Source organism: Sturnus vulgaris, chromosome Z (genome assembly GCF_052056855.1).
Source record: "Sturnus vulgaris isolate bStuVul1 chromosome Z, bStuVul1.hap1, whole genome shotgun sequence".
NCBI classification, from domain to species: domain Eukaryota; kingdom Metazoa; phylum Chordata; class Aves; order Passeriformes; family Sturnidae; genus Sturnus; species Sturnus vulgaris.
Window position 1 is genome coordinate 21516612 of NC_142283.1, and position 17299 is coordinate 21533910.

A 17299-nucleotide genomic window follows, 5' to 3' on the forward strand; every position below is an offset into this window, starting at 1 on the left:
TGGACACTCTTGGGGACCAGCTCTACTATTTGAAAACAATTTAAACTTGGGGTTTGCCAAAACTTGCAAAAGAGCTGTAAATACTGAAATAGTCCTCATTTTATGATAGTGCAACACATTGTTCTAATGAGCAAAATCTTTTGTTACAGTTTATTGAGTAAACTATTATTTATTTGTGTGAAAAGGATATCATGTCTTTGTGGCCAGAAGAGATGGCAGAATAATTTTTAGAAAATAAGAAGTGTCTACATATGAAAGCCAGCACCCAACGCTGACTTTGTTTTGTTAGAGGTATTAAAATGCATCTAATTTGGTTTATTGTAATTTAGGTTTGAACTTGTCACAGTGATATGCAGGCCAATTATGCCAGTGTTCAGTACAAAAGTACAGAAAATGGAGGTCTTTGTTCCAAGTAGTTTATAATTTGGTATAACCTGAAGTTGATTCTGATCACACTCAGACTTTCTTAAGTGTTATGTGTAAGTCTCCAAGTGAGAAATAGCATTTAAAGCCTGAATTGTATTGCTTAGGCAGAAGAATCAAACAAGGAAAGTGTTGCAGCGGAACAGTAAATACATATTAACCTAAGGCTCAACATTTACATTTACTAGAACTAATGTGTTTTTTATGTACACTGCTTATATTCATCCTTTTTTTTTTTTTTTGATACTCAGCTCCAACTGTAAGAAGACATAGTGTTCAGTCATTTCTTTTAAGGCTAGGGGGATAAGAAAAAAGGTTGTAAATAAATTGACTCGTTCATTTCTAGAAAGAGAAATGTGTAACAAGCTTCACTGTTGATTTTGCCTGAATTCACAGCTGAGGCAGGAAAACTGTTAGAAGAGCATTTGTATATACTAGTGTGGTTTTTAACAATTTTCTTCCGCTATCACTCATTAACCATGCATGCAGGACATTAATTATATGTCTCTCAGACATACAATGAATCTTTTAAATCGTGTTTAAATTAATATTTCATGAGATTTCAGCACCTGTGTTTTGTGGTGTGTTTTCAAGGAAAACTTGATTTATGAGTGGAAGCTTTAAATGTCGGAAATACAAAACAAGGAGCTTTATCAGAGTGCCATAAGATTCTAGGAACAAAAGTATGTATTATAAATTATTAAGAGCAGAAAGCTATGGTATTAGCTTTCTGTTTCAACAGGAAATTGTCTGTTTGATAAGATAAATCTGTATCACTCTGCTTCATCTGTATTGGTTGGAAAAGCTGTGAAGTTTTCATAGTTCTCAGTTCTTCAGGAGGAGAAGGCTGAGGTACTCAACAGCTTTTTTGCCTCTATCTTCACTGGCAGCCCCTCTTCCCACAAGTCTTGACTGGATGGACAGTAGGATGGGGACTGGGAGAACAAAGACCCGCCCACTCTAAGGGAAGAACAGGTTCATGACCACCTGAGGAACCTAAATAGATATAAATCTCTGTGACCCAATGTGGTGCATTCCAGAGTTCTGACGGGATTGTCTGATGGAATTCCCAAGCCACTCTTAACGATATTAAAAAATTCATGGCAGCCAGGTGAAGTCCCGGGTGACAGCAGAAATGGTTGCTGTATCCATTAGTAATGAGGGTATAAAGGAGTACCCTAGGAAGTCTCACCTCCGTGCCTGGGAAGATCATGGGACAGATCCTCCTAGAAGCTCTGCTAAGGCACATGGAGGACAGGGCAGGATTTGAGGCAGCCAGCATGGCTGCCCCAAGGGTGAGTCCTGCCTGACCAGCCTGGTGGCCTTCTGTGATGGGGTGGCTACATCAGTGCATAAGGGAAGGGCTACAGATGTCGTTTATCTGGACTTCTGTAAGGCCTTTGACATGGTCCCCCACAGCATCCTTCTATCTAAACTGGAGAGATATGGATTCTGCAGATCAACTGTCAGATGCACAAGAACTTGTTGGATGGTCACATCCAGAGGGTAGTGGTCAATGGCTCAGAGTCCCAGTGGACATCGGTGGCAGGTGGTGACCTCAGGGGTCTGTACTGGGACCAGTGTTATTTAATATCTTCATTAATGACATAGACCAAGGGATAGAGTGCACCCTCAGCAAATTTGCAGATCACGCTGAGCTGAGTGGTGTGGTGACACTCCTGAAGACAGGATGCCATCCAGAGGGACCTGGATAATCTCCAGAAGTGTGTCTGTGGGACCTTAATGTAGTTCAGCAAGGCCAAGTGCTGTACCAATGTGCACTGGCTTGGGACAGCCCCTGTTATCAGTCCAGGCTGGGCCATGAAGGCACTGAGAGCAGCCCTGCTGGAAGGACTCAGGGGTGCTGGTGGGTGAGAGGCTGGACATGACCCAGCCATGAGCACTCACAGCCCAGAAAGCCAAACGTGTCCTGGGCTGCATCCAAAGCAGTGTGGGCAGCAGGGCAGGGAGGGGATTCTGCCCCTCTGCTGTGCTCTGGTGAGAGCCCACCTGGAACCCTGCATCCAGTTCTGGGGTACCAGCACAGGAATCGACCTGTTGGAGTCCAGAACCAAGGCCACCAAGGTGATTAGTAGGATAGAACACCTCTCCTAAGAGAAAAGACTGAGATTGTCCTGCTCCTGAGAAGAGCAGGCTTTGAGATGACCTAATTCCAGCCTTATAGTACCTGAAGGAAGCCTATAAGAAGCCTGGAGAAAGACTTAGTACAAGAAAAAAGAGAATAGCTTTGGACTGAAGGATAGTAGGTTTGAATTAGATATCAGGAAGACATTCTTTACTATGAGGTTGGTGAGGCACTGGGACAGGTTTCCCTGAGAGGTTGTAGATGCCTCATTTTCGAAAGTGTTCAAGACCTAGTTGTATGGGGCTCTGAGCAACCTGGTCTAGTGGGAAGTGTCCCTGTCCATGAAGGAGAAGTTAGAAGTCAATAATCTTTGAGGTCCCTTACAACACAAACCATTTTGGAATTCTATGATTCTTATTTTCTCTAATTTATCCTGTGAGCCTTTGCTGTATGGTGGAAGATGGTATCCTAGTTGTGTTGATACCACACATGGTCAACTATAATGTATGTCATGAATTTTCATTTTGTAGAAACTGGTGCATGGAAATAGAAGAAAGATTAAGGACACTGCTGTGCTCTTTGCTTTTGCCAGGGAGTGATTTGTAATTTTTGGTACAGACTTGGACTAGGAAACTTGCAGACTTACGGTCCCAAATTTAGATAGGCTGGATAACCACGTATGTTCAGTTTACATGGCAAAGTAGGGGGGTGCTCTGGGGCTGACATCTATGACACAATGCCAGAAGTTGTCCCCATGTCAGACAAAGCTGAAAGAAGATCCATTCTCAGAGATGGATCTGCTGCTTACCGAAGCTGAGCTGGCAACAATGTTGGTGCACATCTATGATAACATGTTGTCCTTTTTCCCCATTATTCCACTCTGGCCTTTGATTAACAGTAGATCAAAATTTTCAAGTCGAGTCTGTTTTGCCTGTGATGGTAATAGATGAAGGATCTCCCTGTCCTTATCTCTTTATGCTATTACCATTTTGTCATATTTTGTCCCCCTCTCCAGTTGAGGATAGGAGTAATAGTGACTTGATAGGCACCTGGTGGCCAGCTGAGGTCAACCCAATAAGTGACTTGTGTTCGTATGCCTGGCTGTACCTTGGTGGAGCTGATCTGTTGCCCAAGCCTGGCCCAGGGAAAGCTACAGCAGCTGGAGAGCAATGCATGTTCATAATTTCTTCCCATGGAGGTATGCTTAGGTGCTTGTGTGATGGCAAAAAAGGGTACTCTCCATTAACATGAGCCTGATGCTGTCTTTATGGCTTGGTGCAACATGGAAATTGGCAGGGGCTGGCCTGCCTTTGGTACCTGGCTTTTCTTCTCAAGGCTCAAGCTCTCAAATGTATCCACAGTGTGAAGCTTGAATGCAGTGGCACATGCTGTGCTCTGTTTTCATGATGCATTGCATGAACAAAATCAAAAGAGAATTTTCTTCACATTTCAATTTCACATTTATTTTATTCTGTGTTAAAAGAACAGTTCCAGTTTCTTTTATGTTGAAAGGACTAAATAGAAGGATCACAGCACAGGAACTAATTTTTCAGAAAACTTTCAGTATATGTATTGTTTGATTATGGAATTATATACTGTATAATCGCTTATCTGTGGTAGAGCCAGAGCTGCCTCTTCCTTTTCTAAGTGATCTGAGGTTAGTTTTAGGTATCTTCCGAGGAACCTTACAAATTGCACTGAATATAAGCAAGCAGAACTCATGATTTTTGGTTGTAATGGAGTATGGTTGCTATTGGATGGAGCAGATGCTACAGTACAAATTTCATTTATAAACAATGTTATATTGGTAATGTAGCTAACCACTGTAGACCTAATCTTCCTCACAGCTCTTTTTTTTTTTTTTTCTTTTGGTGAAGACTGGTGATAAATTACAGCACAAACCCAGAAGAATTAATTCCTGGGCAAATTAAATCCACCTAAAGGCAGGCAGCAGTGACATGTAAAGAGATGATAAAGAATGCAGGGGAAGGATTATTAGAAGACATTTTCTCTTATTTCTGAAGAAAATTTTCTTCCTTCTGAAAAGGAAAAGGAACTGAAAGGGAGAGAAATGCATCTAAGTGGGTGAGCAGAACATGTGCCTCAGGGATATTGGATTTAGTGGTTCACTTTACTCCCTAGTTTCTTGGTATGGGTCCAATTTATTGTGGTGACTTGTTTATCACTTACTATCTGTTTCTTGTGATGCACGACAATGAAAAGTTTGTTTGGCCTCTTTCCTTTGGAGAAGTGTTGTGATCATTTCTCATTACTTATTAATGGTTTTCCAAACCCAAGAGCTTTAAGTGATTAGAGGTATTAAAACCCAAAAGTTTTACATACTCACTTTTCGTCTTTTGCTTACTGTCAGAGAGCTTTTTGGCTGTCCAAACTACACAGGTGCCACATTCATTTTGCATTAGACGCTTTTTCAGCATAGTCTGTAGCAAGTATTTTAGCTTAGTGTTAAAATTTTAAAACTATTTTATTTCCCTCAGTTATTATGGCATGCCCATATTTATATGGAAGCAAATATTTCAGTGTTGCTAATAGAACAGTGGAAAAAAGACAAGAAAATGTTCCTCTGGTCAAGCTTTCAAAATACGAAACTTTTTCTGAGCACATAATTTTAGAGGCCCATAATAATTAATGATGCTTTAATAATTTATTTTAAAAAGCTGAAACTCCAGCTTGAATGGAGAAGCTTGCTACTGTTTAAAACATGAAAAATTAAAAAACATGTATAAGCATTTCTCTGTGTGTACGTCTGTACATAACAGTGTTATAGCAAACAACTGCGAGCTTCTGCTGTTATTTCTTGCCCTTTTGAAGACATGGAATTTTATTGAGCAGTTATGATTTGAGTCCCTTTAATACCTGTCAAAGGTTATTAGGCATCAGATGTTGGAACCTGGGGCGCTGTTGAGGGTTACATTTGTTAAGGGGCTGATGATTGCAGCAAGTACTGTGGCGAGCAATAGGAAGTTATTACCTGCTCCCCCCTCCAAAGACTGGAACTTTAATTTACAGCTCAGAAACAGCATACATGGCCAAATGCCATAGCAAATACCATGCCATTGCAGGGTTGAAAAGGGGAGAACTTTGGAGAAGATGGATAAGCAGTATTAAGAGGCAGTGAAAGGAAGGACGACACTGAAGTGGAAAGCAGAGGGTTAAGTAGAGGTGGAGAAAGAAAGAATGAAAGAAGAAAGCAAGAACAACAAGGTAACCCAGAAAATATTCTGACTTCATCATCCCTGTCTGTCTTTCCACCTTAGATTAGGTTTATAGGTAGTCTCTAAGTGACCTCTTCACGAAATTTATTTCCTGAAAGCCACGTGACACGAAATGATAAAGCACTTAACTTTCATTGGTTTTCTATTGAATATGCAAAGAATGGGCAGATGACGTTTGCTTTAGTTCCACATGTTTGTGTGTGTGCTATTATTTTTTATTTTAAGTCTCATAATGCCTGGAAGTCCTTGGACTAAACAGGAAGTTTTCTTTTGAACTTTTATGACTAACATAACCACAGGAAAGCTAAGAGCATTGCTGGGATTTCAAATAGGAGAAATGCAGCATGAAGTAGATAATGTTTTATAAAAGCCAAAGAAGTGGTCCTGGGAGTAAATGGAAATTACAGAAGTACAGATGCATCTCATAGAACATGACAGTTAAAAAAGAATTGCATTGAAATATCATTTTAACTAGCTTAGACAGAAATTAACCCTCTGAATAGACAAGACCAAAACCATCCCTAAAGCCAGTGCCTAGATTATTGCATCAAGGGTGATTTGGGCCCAATGTACTGATGATAGGATATGGAGCTTGAAAAGGGCATGAACAAAGATGAATTGGAAACAGATGTCGGAAAGAATTTTTAGAGGCATGCATTTATGAAGTAGCTACTGGGCAAGGCAGTTGATGAAAAACACAAAGGGACAAGAAGAAGTAAAAGAGAGGGAGAGATTGACATATCTTACTGCTTCAGCTAAAAGCAATCTATGCAGGTGATGTCTAATGTACCTAACATTTCTTTTTTTTACTCACTACCAAGATGTTAAGATATGAAATGGCAATATTGAAACATGTTGAATCTGTCTCTTAATATTTTGCAGTGTATCAGTTATGTTATTAAACCATGGAATGGTTTGGGCTAGAAGGAGCCTTTAAAGATGATCTATTCCAAGCCGTTGCCATGAGCAGGGGTGGGTTCAGCTACATCTGGTTGCTCAGAGCCCTGTCCAAACTGACACTGAATATTTCCAGGGATAGGAAATCTATAATCACTCAGAGAAACTTGTTCCATTTTTTCACTACCCTCATCATTAAAAAAGCTTCCTAATATCCAGGCTGAATCTCTGCTCATTTAGTTTAAAACCATTGCTCCTTGTCTTATAACTGCAGGCACTACTAAAAAAAGCATCCAGCAACTCTGGACTCACTCAAGCAGGTAGGTCCTTGTCTTTCCTGTGCTGGGACCCCAGAGCTGGATTCAGGGTTCCAGGTGAGCTCTCACCAGAGCAGAGCAGAGCAGAGGGTCAGAATCCCCTCTCTCCCCTGCTCCCCACGCTGCTTTGGATGCAGCCCAGGATGTTTTTGGCTTTCTGGGCAGCATCTGCCTAACCTCACGTCCCCAGCACCCCAGATGTCTCTGGGCAGGGCTGTTATCCATCTTTTCACTCCCCAGCCTGTGTTGATGCCAGGGGCTGTCCTGGCACAGGTGTAGAGCCGCCCTGCACTTGGCCTTGTTTGAAACTTGTGGGGTTTTCGAGAGCCCGCTTCACAGCACTTGCATACCTCATTCAGCATGTGCCAGATTATTAAGGTTATGGAAGTGATTTTATAGCTACTTTTCATAACTCCAGATTGAAAAATACTGTTCTCATAGAACTTCAGAGGAGCTAGCTGCTTACACAGTGTAATGAGGCAAAGCAAGCCTCCGGTGCTGGGAGACTTGCTGCAGGATTACTTTTAGGGTGCTCTTACCAATGGCTGCAATAAATAATGTATTTAATACTGATACTTACTAACAGAGGTCATCAGATGGCCATCAGATATATTTGGGGCCATGTACCTCACTGCCTACAGTGAGAATACGTGAAGTGGTTTTTCCCAGATAGTGTTTCTGATTAGACTTAAGACAATACTTGCTGTAACCAAGTCTGTTGCCATTTAAATCACACTGTAATAATTTAGTACAAAGATAAGCACTCAAAAAAAGCCAGGTATCTAGTGTAGAGACAGAAACTTCAGCTTGAGGCATTGATTCAAGGATACTTCACAGTGGTGGTGACCAGTTACATAAAAACATTATATGGATTCTGAGATTCATCTATAGAGACAGATCTGTGCATAAGTTAGGAGTAAAAATCTCTGATAAAATGAAACATGGGCAATTCCATCATATTTCACATAACTCTTTAACAGAAGCACATTATATGAACTTAAGTGGAACCACTTGACTGCTTTGCTGTTTAGACTTACACTTTTTGAAGCCACTTCCAGGACTGGTCTAAGTGCTAAACCACACATAGCAGATAACCAAAAGTGTAATTTAGCTGAACTGATATTTCTGATTCTCATTAGATGAGGAAAATTGCATTTTTGGTCATTGAAACATTCAGTGAAACAGGATGTATGACTTGAATCTTCCAAAGCTATGAATGTACTGGGAATAAAAATTCTGCTGCTTTTTCCCCTTTTAGATAAAATAAAGCAAAAAATGCCAGATGAGTGTGCATCAACTGTGTGCTATCCTGTTTGTGGTGATACTGAAGCAAACAGGTTCCACTCACCTTGGGGTGGTGATCCTCACCTGGTCCTTCTCACCTGTAAAAGTTTTGAAGGCCCCAAAGGCTTTGTTCATTTTCCATTGTTATTCTATCCTTTTATGGTTTAATTGCTCAAAATTGCATACCATTAATTTTATCTTTAATTTTATCGATCAATACTTTCAAAAATTCAGAGCGTTTTCTATATAAAACTATTTCTTATACATTTGGACTGTATATATCATTTTTTTTTCAGTATAGGCATATTCTGTTACCATTGTTTGGTTCAAAGATAAAATTATCATACTGGTTTTCCAGAAATAAAAAATTTTATTCTGGAAATTTATTCTTGGGATACCATTCAGTGCTTTATTTATTCCCCAAAAATTACCTCTTGAAAAAAAAGAATATGAAGTATTAGTGTTTGCTTTTGTATTTTGGATTTATGATTTCACAGTGCACATACTGATAGATAGTGGCAGCTTCTATATTTTAGATGTAGTTTAAACCTAATGATAAGTCAACTGTAAATATTGCAAACACAGTATTTTTACTTGGTTTGGTGTTTTGCTTGTTGAGTTCTGGTGGTGGTGTTACTGTTTTTATTCCATTTCATTTAATTGGCTGAAGGGGAGTTTTGTTTTGCTGGAATTTGTTATGTAGCAATTTGTAGAAGTATTGGACTGATTTGGAGGCTGATAAATGAATCCGTAGTTTCATACATTTTTACAAAAATATTTCATGCTTCAGTTAAATGTCCATCAAAGTGGAATTGCAATTGATCCACCACAAATCACATAAGAATGTAATTTAATTTTCAGCTTGAAATCCATGCGCTCATCTGTGACACAACAATATTTCATGTTCACTGTGCTCTGCTGTAAATGTTGCTGAAGGTTTAAAGCCTCAAATAGCTGTGCTGCTCTGTTCTGTAATGGCACACTGCACTGTAGAAAGAGAAGTTAGTGACTCTGTTTTTTTGTGAAAACCCTGTAGCATCTGCAGTAGATTTCTGCTTGTTACTTTTCCATGCTAAATAGTCTGTTGCTGTGGAGCCTGGTTGTTTATAGACCCGTAGCCAAATTCAGCACCTGCAAGAATAACTGCGGATTTCACCAGTGTAAGTATAACCATTTATACAATTAGTACCTTTGGTCCATTACGACTTTGAAATCATTATTCAACTTTCCCACAATGTAAGTCATCCTTAGCTGTCTTGTACTACAATGAAAAAGTTTCTCTGAGCTCTGGAACATTAATTACTGCAGACTTCCTCAAGTTTGGATACCTCCCCTCAGTCACCTGTAACAATTTAAAAGGGCATTACTTTTAAATACATTTTAATGCCTGTTTTTTTTCTGAAGTTTTAAAGGTTTAACATAAACCCACCATCTCTAGAAAAACAATATGTCCTATTAAATATTAAAATCTATGTGAAATACCGTTGTTAAGTAGAATTTCACATTGAACTGGGCAAGATAATGCAAAATTGCATTAGATATTTCAAGATACTTGAGATAACATATTTGAAATCCACATAATAAAATTCCAACAGTTTGTCTCTTTAAACAGACTTTCCAGACAGAGCTGGCAGAGAAAATCAGATATTCCATTTTACTGAAAATTTTTCAAGCCTGCAGCATAGTTCCTAAGTCGGAAACGTGTAAGTTTGCAAGCATCTTGCAGAATCACGGGAAGGTACTTCACTTCTGTGCTGCTGCAGCCATTGGGCAGTGGTGGAGAGCCCTTCCCGGGTCTGCCCTTTGGCAGCAGGGGCATGAGGTGCCCCACTGCTCTTTCCTGACAAAATGTGCTGTGACAAGTCTGTAACAGGTTATCCTCCAGATTTGAACCAAACTCTGACACTCTTCAGGAATACACACAGTAGTGATCAAGTGGACAGATTTGCACCACGAAAATTTCTAGGATTAATCCCAAGGGTAAACTAATAAAATTCATTCCAGCTGAACATTCCAACTCTGAATAGAGTTATTTATGAACGTTTCTTATGCTGAGAGCCACTAAGTGCTGAAGGCAGAAGCTCAGCATGGCATAGAAACATGCAGAGTCCCTGGAAAGATTCAAATTTCTTTGGGACAAGGCCTGAAGCAATCTGGCCTAACTCTAAGTCTGCTCTGATATGGATTGGCCTCCACCTAATCTTTCCAGTTTCAGTTTTTTCTGATATTTTTGTCTCAATGAGCTGATTGGAAGTGACTAAAATGATCTGATAAAAATTGGCTTGGAAAGTGGCAGCCTGTTTCATCATCCCTCAACATGTGGAGCTTTACTAATGGGCATATATATTAATAATAATAATGTCTAGTTTAATTGGGAAATTCTCTCCAGAAGATATGTTTGAGATTATTACTATGTATTTTCTAAACCATGTATTAAAACTGGTTTTGCTCAGAAGTTAATGTACTGTGAAAGGTAGGTTTTAATGCATGTGTATGCTATGGGCTATTTCAGACTTAGCATGCTGTAGAAAGCTATGTTAGAATTCTTTCATGCATGCAGTGGTTCTGGGTGGTTTGGTCTTAATTTTCTTGAATTAGTTTGAAAAGTGGCAAAACCATGAAGTGTATGTTTCTCTGAGTCTGAATTTTCCTCATAAATTTGCAAACTGAGTTTCAGTCTTACTGTGTTAACACTGAGTATTGTCAGAAGTCAAGTTTAGCACTATTTTTCTCCTGTTCTAGGGATATCTGCTACAAGTATGTGAGTCTGTCCATTCAGGCTGTTCACTGAGCACTTTCCACAGTTGATTCAGTCTTTACACCACCCCATGTATTCTTAATTGTGTTGCTTTGTGAACTGAAATGAAAACACTGTGTTGCTGTGTCATTAGTGCCATATGTCACTATTGTTTGTAGTTGGAACAGAGAATAAAACCATGTAGGATTTTCATTGGTTTTAGTTAGTGACAGTATCAGCTTCCTTCCTAGAGTTTTCCCGTCGTAATGTCTTTGAGCTCAATCATGCCTGTCTTTCCAGTCCTGAACACAAGAATGTGTCTTCTGTTGCCCCAATATTCATTGATATTGTCAGTGTGCTGTCCAAAGATGGTCTGGCCCACAGAATTAATTTAGGACTATGCAGAGTTAGTGACTGGATCTGGCGGTTGTTGAGAGAGAAGTGCCATGTAGAAAATAACTTGGTCAAAAAATAATGCTTTTATCTGGGTTACTGTTTTTTGCCTAAGAGATGCATATCCTCGTCAGAATTTAGTAACAAAAGTTACATAGAGGATAACTTTGTCATATTACTACAATGTTACTACAAAAAGTTTGAGCAAGATGTTGTTAAAAAAACAAAAAAGAAACAAAGAAAAAACCATCACCACCAACAACAACAAAGAAAAAAAAAAAAAAAAAAAAACACAAATCTGAGTTTTACCTGTGCCTCAGTTGGAAAGTTTTGGAACAGATAAAGTTACATTACTGTTAGTCACCTGTGAGTCCATTTTTCTCAGTAGCAACTCAACATTTCTCCAGTGTTTCACACTTAGAATTGCTTTGCAAATATTACCCTTATATTCCAGCAGTAACATCAGACATTGTTGTCTTGAATATCACCTGCGATAAAGCAACCCATGATGCAGTTCTTTCTTTTGAGAGGTGAAAATTATTGCAATTTCTGAAATAGCAGCAGATCTTGTAGAAAAGAATAGTTTTTCATGAAAGTATTCATTTACTTTGCACTTTCATTTGCCTTGCAAAGAGAAGAAATCACAACTGCATAAAATAATCCCATAGCTAGCTCATAAAATGTTCAGGCTAGATGAAAGGTTGGAAATAGTGGTGATTAAATTACTATGGACAGCAGCTCAGGCACTTTACATGTAGAGATGAATGCAAATAGCTGGAAATTATGTGGAATCAGAGCACTCAATTGCTTCCCAAGTCTCTTACTGCAGTAACTTGATTGACATTTAACTTAATCTAGACTACTTCCCTAATCTAGATTCTCTCTTCAGGCATTCATTTACCTGGAAAATTTATCCAGAGAAACACCTGAGGAAAACATTATCCAGCCTTTTCTGTTGCTCCTGTCTAGCTGGCTAGCTCTTTCGTTATTTATAATAACAATTATATGTAGTTATAGTATTTACAATAACTATTACCTAATATTGTAGTAGTTACGATAACTAGTTAGCTAGCTAGTTACTTGTTAGTCATCAGTAGATCCCAGGAAATAGTACCTGCCTTCTTACATTGCTATATAACAAAAAGGCATTTATCAGAAACACCAGCCTACTCGTGTCTTGCAAATACTCAGGAAATTACCAGCTGAAGCAGTCAAGAAGAATACAAACTGTGGAGTCAGTGATATGGATGACTTGGGCTTGACTCCAAGATGAGACTACTGTTTTTTTGCTCTTTAGTTTCATGAGGTAAATTGGGATGACTGTGTTGGGACATAGTATGTGTCTGTGTGACAGCTGGCATAACTACTCTGTCTGTCCTTTCATGTGTTTTGGGCACTGTGTAGGCATTGCAGTACAGCAGGTTGTGGGGTAGATTGTGCCTCTTGAGGGAAGAGCAAAGCAGAGAGAGATGTTTTGGCATGTGGAATGAAAATTTTTGAACAGACAGAGAACATTTACCATTGTTGCACTGGCAGACTTCAAGAAAGAGACACTTATTTAAAAAAAGGTGAAGAATGTTTTTTTAGGATTGTTGACTTGTAGGAAGCCACCAAATAATGATGAGTGTAGAGGAGGCCTTGAGGTATATTCTGACCAAGGGGAGATTTTTCCAAAATAATTTTCATTTTGATCCAGAAGATCCAAATTGCCTTTTTCAAATGTTAGCATACTCTAGGAGCTGTACTGAAACCTAACATTGAAAATTGAAAGATTTATTTGGGTCTGAAGCATATTCTGCTTAGGAAGTATGCTGGCAAATCCACCTGAAAACTGCATCCCATTTCAGGTCCTGAGAAAGCATTTTTGCTTATAATTTCTCTGCTTAGTGCCCTAGGGTAGCTGTCAAAATCCTTTTGGATAGCACAGTATTTAGATAGAAATGAGGAGAGAACAAGACTGTTTTGATATAATACGTGTTTCTTTTTTTACAACCCTTTTTCATCAGGATCCTTCCTGTGTCTGTAGTGAGTAATTAACTGTAGTCATGCTGTCTCTTTATCAACGACTTGTACATTATTTTCTGAAAAAATTGCATAGTTTCAGCAAAAGCAATGGAGGAAAATCTCATACTCCCAGTAATTTGGAATCATGGTTGTCTTCTAAATAGAAGATGGAGTTAAAATCCAATCACAGAAGGGAAAGAGGCATTACTTTTCTCACTACTAGTAGGATATTTTAACATTTAAAACCTACTTTTATCTCTCAAGTCTCTTCCTCTTTCTTCTATGTGCATTCCCTGTATAAATTAAAGAAAAAAAAAGGCAAGCTCCTCAAGTGGATTTGATCTGGTCAGTTTTTACTATGTAAATCTATGTTCACAGAGAAATTATGTACAGGAATGCTTGTTTCTGAATCTCAGCAAACTGTGAATGTCAGCAAGATAAAGTGGCTCAGCCCTGGAAATGTCTTTTGCCTGTCTACAAAACCCAAAACACATTAGGTTGTAAACTGCAGCTTTTATTGAGTAAAGGCATCTCCAGTATTCAGTAGTCACCTAAAATAGACATTTCAAGGTAATAATTTTCAATTCTCTACTTATGTTTTTTCCTGGGCATCTGTATTATCAGGTTTATTCGTGGCATGTAACATAGGGCTAGGTGAAATTCAGATGATACCTTCTAAGGTAAATTAGTGGGTTTGTACCACTTCACTACCTGAAATCCTAATAACTATTGGCAAATTTCAGATATGTCTAGGAACAAAACCAAAGTTATTATTTCATTTTTCACTTTGTCATATTTCACTTGGACAGGCCAATGTTCTTGCTGTTTAGTTTTACTGGAAGTGATTACTTTTCTTGAATATTTGGAATACTCTAGTTGAAATTGCTTTGCATGGAATATACATAATAGAGATCATACTTTCAGTTAGCTGATGATATCTACCTGTAAAAGCAAAGTAAAATCCTGATAAATACGGTATTTCCTTCCTATGCATTATCTTGTGTCTTAGGAAATTTTATTTGGCATGTGAAACCGTTTTTCTTTAGAAATATTCACCCATGAGAATTCTTATTCTGGATGAACTTTAGATTCTCTGAAAATTGTTTCGATTGGTTTGCACATTTTTATATGTGCAATCAGATTAAATTCTGTCCTACATACTTAAGATGCAAATCAAAATACATTTTGGCCCAAGCAGGCTTTTTCTCCGTCTTCTGTTATATTGTACTTTTCCAGCAGCCACCATTTCTTCCACTCCACAAAATGCAGCTTTATTTTGTGCTTTTGAATGTGAAAGCTTTTACTTCTCTGTGGAGGGCATTCTATTTTTTCCCTGATAGTAGTATTACAGACTGCAGTTCTAATATCATGCAAAAGATTTAACTATAGTAGTTCTATTCTGATCACCTCAGACAAGAAGCAGTGTTAGTGGTTTGGGGTGTTAATGATGATGAATTTAAGAGCAAGTCTGGTAATAGGAGGAAATTAATTCTGGAGCAGAAATGAACTTCTGGCAGTCCACATTTCTGAGTTCTTATGGAGAAGGCTGTTGGAAGAGAAATTTCTAGAATTTCAATTACTTGGAAAATAGTTTAAAATGACGTTCCTTTTCAGCTGAGAGCTAGTTAAAAATGACATCTTATTTGTCCTCTATGTGTCTCTAATGAAGACAGAAATATGTGATTTGTAGCCGAGAACGTCTTTCAGAGTCATGGTCTATTATGTCATCAGCTGTATAAAATGCAGATATTTGGGATAAGTACAAACCAATTTCAGCCCTGTGGTTATGATCAGAATTCGATAATAATGCTTAAATAAATAAAATTATTTTAAGAAAATATCTGTTATACAGATGTGAATGGTTAAGGTCAAACAAGAAGAAAATCACTTTTATTTTTGCAGTTTCCATACTGATGGTCACAAATGATAGCATTTAGAGATGACTACTGATATTTAGTATAATCATGAATATTTTCTGATAGTACAAATCTTGTGTGGTCTACAGATTTATATCCTTAGACATGTTGGTTGCACATCAGATTGTTGAAATTTGTATCTTACAGAAAGTTCATCAGTAAAAAGCTTAGTGTTTAGACAGAAATAAAGTTACCAGAAAGTGTCAGGGTGAGTAGTGGATTTTTTTGGCACTCCATCAGGTGGATGGCTTAAGAAAATATAATAATTTTACTAATAACTTTGAAGAGTCTTACATTACCTTCGCATTACCTTTAAAATGTATCAGTATAACAGCTGTGCATTCAACAGGTTTTATTGAAATTAAGCGGGGGATAAAGAAAATATACCTCCTAATGGTACTGTGAAATGATACAGTTAATCTCTGTAGTTTAGATGAAGCTATAGAAAGCAAGTTTAAAACATTGAAATTATAAGTAGTGTAAGCATTTCCTAACTAAACTCTGAGTTATGAGAGCACCTTTTTCAATCCTTTGCAGCAATTTGCATTTAGATGTTCTATAAATAAATTATTAAATATGTAATTTAGAAAGTTCTGGCCTGCTATGTGATTTCTGCCATGGGTACAAAATTGGATGCTTTACGAGTTTGAAATATACCCTAAAGTAGGTAATGATGCAGAGACATTAAAATCTCATCTTAGTTTTTATGTTCAACTAGGCTTCCTTGCTAAAACCTTCTTAAATTAATGAATAACTCTCCTGTACATTAGGATTTGGGTATCACTCTTTTATGTCTTTTCTGTAATAATTAATGCTATGACATCTGACACCGGGGACAAATTGCATTGTTACTGCTAATTAACCTGGTATTTTAGAAAAAAATCAGGGGAAAAAACCACCAAGACTTGGAAATACAGCTTCAAAGTATTTTTATAAGTGCATTTGTTTTAAGTGTGAAATATATATATATATATAAATTCGATATTCTATAGGAATGTTACTTGGACATAGCAGTATCTCTTTTACGTTGTTTAAATCGAAGTAGGGCATGTAATTTATCTAAGAGAAGAACAAACTATTTAACTAATTTTCTTCCACAAATCTATTTTTGCTTCAAGGTTGAACTCAGCCATGAGAAACACTCTAAATTCATTGTATTGTAATGCTTGTGCTGTAGAAAACCATAATATTTTCAGCAACTCTGGTAGATGTTACAGAGTTAAATAAAGCATGTTTCTCAGTGAAAATTAGCTGCTGAGCCCACACTGGGTCAACGTTGGCTGAGGAATTTTTCAGGAGCTGCCGGAAGAAGCTAGATGAGAGTCTCAATGACTTCACTAAAGATCCATGAGAATTCATAACCAAGAAAAGAGAGGTGGTTTTTTGGCTGTGTAACCAGTGAATTTTGTTTTAACTTTATAAGTCATTAGTGATGTACACTTGTGGGAAGAAGGAGCATGCATGTGATGTATAGGGAGCCTGCTCTCCTTGTGGAAGGTTTGTCAGAACAGCCATTGGGCATTGAACAGTGCAAAAGTAAAGGGCTGGCAGCAGCCATGCAGAAAGCACAATTAGTATGAATAAGAAATTGAAGAGAGGACTGCTAGCAACTTGGATGTCTTGCAAAATAAAAAGAAAAATTTCCATTTGTTGAGAGAAATTTAGTCTACTTACAGCATTACCTAAATTTACGTAAGTGCATAACTGAAACAGTCCATCCTGAGGTTATCACCTCCTTCACGTGTGACAAGTTCATGCATTACATGTCAATGAAAAGAAAAATACCTAAGTTTAGACTAAGAATTAGAATGTTAGGATCATAAGTGCCTATGAAAGTATTAAAGTCCAGAGAGATTAGATAGATAGGCCCATTTGTACATTAATGTTTTATAACAGTGTCACTCTTTAGGAAAAGATCAGAGATTTTGGAGTGTCTTCTAGGCTTTCAAAGTAGTCATGTAACAGTAGCAGTAAGGAACATGTTGAGAAGGTTTCAAGACTATGAA

The 17299-nt window shown here is 37.9% G+C and overlaps 1 protein-coding gene across 14 annotated transcripts in view; it reads left to right on the forward strand.

Moving 5' to 3' along the window:
- Positions 1–17299, forward strand: part of PRR16 (proline rich 16) — a 138575-nt gene that overhangs the window by 101812 nt on the left and 19464 nt on the right. Inside the window, exon 1 of one of the 14 annotated variants that reach the window (XR_015799229.1) lies at positions 9387–9403. The exons of the other annotated variants lie outside the window; for them this stretch is intronic. The gene's annotated coding sequence lies outside the window, so the exon portion shown is untranslated. Of the gene's footprint in view, positions 1–9386; positions 9404–17299 lie in introns of those variants that run through there. 14 annotated transcript variants of the gene reach the window in all.